The following is a 4,691-nucleotide window of genomic DNA, read 5'->3' on the forward strand; positions in this document are numbered from 1 at the left end:
ACACTTAAACAACACAATGTAACTCCAAATCAATCACACTTCTGTGAAATCAAACTGTCCACTTAGGAAGCAACACTGATTGACAATAAATTGCACATGCTGTTGTGCAAATGGAATAGACAAAAGGTGGAAATTATAGGCAATTAGCAAGACACCCCCAATAAAGGAGTGATTCTGCAGGTGGTGACCACAGACCACTTCTCAGTTCCTATGCTTCCTGGCTGATGTTTTGGTCACTTTTGAATGCTGGCGGTGCTCTCACTCTAGTGGTAGCATGAGACGGAGTCTACAACCCACACAAGTGGCTCAGGTAGTGCAGCTCATCCAGGATGGCACATCAATGCGAGCTGTGGCAAGAAGGTTTGCTGTGTCTGTCAGCGTAGTGTCCAGAGCATGGAGGCGCTACCAGGAGACAGGCCAGTACATCAGGAGACGTGGAGAAGGCCGTAGGAGGGCAACAACCCAGCAGCAGGACCGCTACCTCCGCCTTTGTGCAAGGAGGAGCACTGCCAGAGCCCTGCAAAATGACCTCCAGCAGGCCACAAATGTGCATGTGTCTGCTCAAACGGTCAGAAACAGACTCCATGAGGGTGGTATGAGGGCCCAACGTCCACAGGTGGGAGTTGTGCTTACAGCCCAACACCGTGCAGGACGTTTGGCATTTGCCAGAGAACACCAAGATTGGCAAATTCGCCACTGGCGCCCTGTGCTCTTCACAGATGAAAGCAGGTTCACACAGAGCACATGTGACAGTCTGGAGACGCCGTGGAGAACGTTCTGCTGCCTGCAACATCCTCCAGCATGACCGGTTTGGCGGTGGGTCAGTCATGGTGTGGGGTGCATTTCTTTGTGGGGCCGCACAGCCCTCCATGTGCTCGCCAGAGGTAGCCTGACTGCCATTAGGTACCGAGATGAGATCCTCAGAGCCCTTGTGAGACCATATGCTGATACATGCACATTTGTGGCCTGCTGGAGGTCATTTTGCAGGGCTCTGGCAGTGCTCCTCCTTGCACAAAGGCGGAGGTAGCGGTCCTGCTGCTGGGTTGTTGCCCTCCTACGGCCTTCTCCACGTCTCCTGATGTACTGGCCTGTCTCCTGGTAGCGCCTACATGCTCTGGACACTACGCTGACAGACACAGCAAACCTTCTTGCCACAGCTCGCATTGATGTGCCATCCTGGATGAGCTGCACTACCTGAGCCACTTGTGTGGGTTGTAGACTCCGTCTCATGCTACCACTAGAGTGAGAGCACCGCCAGCATTCAAGTGACCAAAACATCAGCCAGGAAGCATAGGAACTGAGAAGTGGTCTGTGGTCACCACCTGCAGAATCACTCCTTTATTGGGGGTGTCTTGCTAATTGCCTATAATTTCCACCTTTTGTCTATTTTATTTGCACAACAGCATGTGACATTTATTGTCAATCAGTGTTGCTTCCTAAGTGGACAGTTTGATTTCACAGAAGTGTGATTGATTTGGAGTTACATTGTGTTGTTTAAGTGTTCCCTTTATTTTTTTGAGCAGTGTATGTTTGTATCCCATAAAGGTGTGTGTGTATACTGTCTAAATTCTTTTTGATTATAGAACTTCCTGTAGTAAAACAAAATAAGGAGGAAGACAAATAAACCACAAAGTTAAGACATTGCAATCATCTTTATTTTGTCGTCTCACCTTGTATAAAAGGGCTCAGTTTGCAGTTCGCTCTTCATAGAAGATGCTACATACTTCACTAAAATGTGAAAACAAAAAAAACTAAATCTGGGAGCACCAGCTTTATACAACAAGGTTCCAGACATAAGTGTTTAAACCCCTGGAATAATCATTATATTCCTGAATAACCTGTGTAGACTAGAACTAAATATTTAACTCATTGAAGCATGTTATCCAAATGTGTGAGTAAAGTAATACTACAGACTCCTCTTCATGAGTAAGTGCTTACAGGCATATCTAATAGTCAACATATTTATTCTGAAATAAAACATTGTTTTCTAAATGCCTTGACCAAAGACAACATTAGAACGTGGGAAAAACTGCAGCCCAGAAAAGCCTGTATTTAAGAATGATTAATTATGTTGGATTAAGATAAATTGCTTATCAGAAATATGAATTTAATTAAATATACACTCGTTTTTGTGAGATTAAATTAATAAGAATAATTTCAGGTTAATCTCTCACTTTTGAAAAGAAAACATGTATATTTGTAACACTTCTACTGTAAATGCAATTTAGTGTTATATTACTTTTGTGAATGGAACATGATATTGCATTGAAGTAATAAATTCAAAAATGTCATATCTAACCAACAGAAGATGACAATCAAAATAAAATGTATTAATTTAAATTGCTTTGATAATAAAATGGCATTTTTTAATGCTATTTGTTTAATGAAAAGATGATACAAATGTATGTTTTATAACTACAGGGTAACCTGTACTAAAGTGCTTTAGTTATTCTTGATAGCACTATAAACAACAGCAATCGGAGTTAATCCAGACCTGTAAACAGGTCCTTTAAAGACAGAGGTAAACCACCACACACAGTCCAGTTAATTCCAGATATGGTCAGATGAAGACCACAGAGTAGCAGGGTCTATTCTCCAATCCCAGAGTGTCAGGTGTTACAGAACAGTTGGACCAGTCTAACCAGTATGATCCCAGTAGAGGGCGTAGCAGAACAGTCACAATATTCTAGTTCATCATTCCCAGGGTTCCACTCACACAGCATATCCTGGTTTAGGCAGTGTCGTCACTGGTTAACTGTTTTAATAACGTTTAACAGTTGGTCCCACTTTGGATACAAAAAATAGTTGTTTTTCGTCTAAAAAACAATGACGTCAACTCAAAAACAAGGTTCTGTTCAGAAGCAGTCAAGTCTGGTCCTCTCCGTAGTCATTTAACAGAACAACGTCTGGATGGTCCACTTTGGCTCAGCTGGCTCATTATGTTCACACACACACAGAGACAGAGAAAGAGAGGAAGAGAGTCGCCAGGATGGAGTGGATAAAGGTGTGACATGAAGAATGAGAGCTTTGATGGTAGATTAGAATCAGTCTGTTTCAGAGGGAGCTTTAGTCAGGAGCGAGAGATGGAAGAGGGGGAACGAGAGGAGAGAGTGGACAGAGAGAAAAGAGGAGACCAAGACGAGAAAGATTAGTGCCACTCCAGAAAAGACAGAGGTGATGTGTTGGTGTGTAGACATCTACCCTATTGCAGTTATTTTAGGGTCTGAATTGAAGACTTGGCCTCCCTATGAGGTGTGGATAGTTTAAAGTAGGGACTGAGTGGGTGAGGCAGGCCATCTACAGTGGGCATGGTAGATACTCAGGAGGTCAGCTTGAAGAGAGGGATGTTAGATAGAGAGGAAGTTCAAGAGTGGGATGAGGAGGAGGAGAGAAAGAGGAACTGTCCTCATTGAACACACATCACTGTGAAGAGCTGGAGTACCTGAGAGAGAGCCAGAGAATTAGCAGTTTATCAATACCAATGAACATCCTGCGCATGCGTTGCATACCATACACACACACACACGAGTGCAGTTGTATCTCACCTTGTTCCTGCTTGTTCTGTTTGGACCCTTTGGTTGCTAAGCGAGGGGAAGAAAGGGAGAGAGCAGGACATAAAAATAAAGTTCATTAGTCAAGTAATTTTCAAGTTTCCCAAAAACTACGGCATTACTTGCATGAAACAAAAAAACAAACAGAAAAATGACTAGGGGAGGGTATTTACCATTACTCACAGCCAAATGCCATGAAAAATGACTACTGACTGCGCAACCCTAAAATATGTCCCCAATGCAAATTTTCTTAAAGGTTGAATGAAAAACAAGCGAAGAAAGTGAGTCAGGAGGAAGATAATGTTGAGCCAAGGAGAAAGGAGAGAGAGAGAAGAGAGAGATTAAGAATGAGAGAGAGAGAGAGATTAAGAATGAGAGAGAGAGAGAGAGAGAGATTAAGAATGAGAGAGAGAGAGAGATTAAGAGAGAGAGAGAGAGATTAAGAATAAGAGAGAGAGAGAGAGAGAGATTAAGAATGAGAGAGAGAGAGATTAAGAATAAGAGAGCGAGAGAGAGAGAGATTAAGAATAAGAGAGAGAGAGAGAGAGAGATTAAGAAGAGAGAGAGAGAGATTAAGAATAAGAGAGAGAGAGATTAAGAATAAGAGAGAGCGAGATTAAGAATAAGAGAGAGCGATTAAGAATAAGAGAGAGAGAGATTAAGAATAAGAGAGAGAGAGATTAAGAATAAGAGAGAAAGATTAAGAGAGAGATTAAGAATAAGAGAGAGATTAAGAATAAGAGAGAAAGATTAAGAATAAGAGAGAAAGATTAAGAATAAGAGAGAAAGATTAAGAATAAGAGAGAGAGATATTAAGAATAAGAGAGAGAGAGATTAAGAATAAGAGAGAGAGAGATTAAGAAAAAGAAAGAAGGGGAAAAGAGAATAAGAAAGAAGGCAACACAATTCAGAATGACAGAGAAACAGAAGAGGACAGGAGAGGAAATGAAAGGGTGGTGGTGGAAAAGACCTGGGAGAAAAACAGACGGAGAAAAGCAGGGAGGGAAGGAAAGATTGTAAGAAGGTCAGGCGGAGAGAGGGAGAGAAAGAGAGGGAGACGGTGTTTGTGTCTGGGTGTCACTCCCTCAGCAGGGGGGCTGACTAAAAGGAAATAATGGAGGACTGGAGGGAGAGGGAATG

At 42.3% G+C, this 4,691-nt stretch overlaps 1 long non-coding RNA gene across 1 annotated transcript; it reads right to left on the bottom strand.

Moving 5' to 3' along the window:
* Positions 1–1,634: 1,634 nt before the first annotated feature.
* Positions 1,635–3,946, bottom strand: LOC120047764. Its single transcript, XR_005476920.1, has 2 exons — positions 3,546–3,946; positions 1,635–3,442 (listed from the first exon to the last, which is right to left on the bottom strand). It is a non-coding gene; the product is annotated as an uncharacterized LOC120047764 (long non-coding RNA).
* Positions 3,947–4,691: the final 745 nt, after the last annotated feature.

This window comes from Salvelinus namaycush, chromosome 5 (genome assembly GCF_016432855.1).
Source record: "Salvelinus namaycush isolate Seneca chromosome 5, SaNama_1.0, whole genome shotgun sequence".
Taxonomy (NCBI): Eukaryota; Metazoa; Chordata; class Actinopteri; order Salmoniformes; family Salmonidae; genus Salvelinus; species Salvelinus namaycush.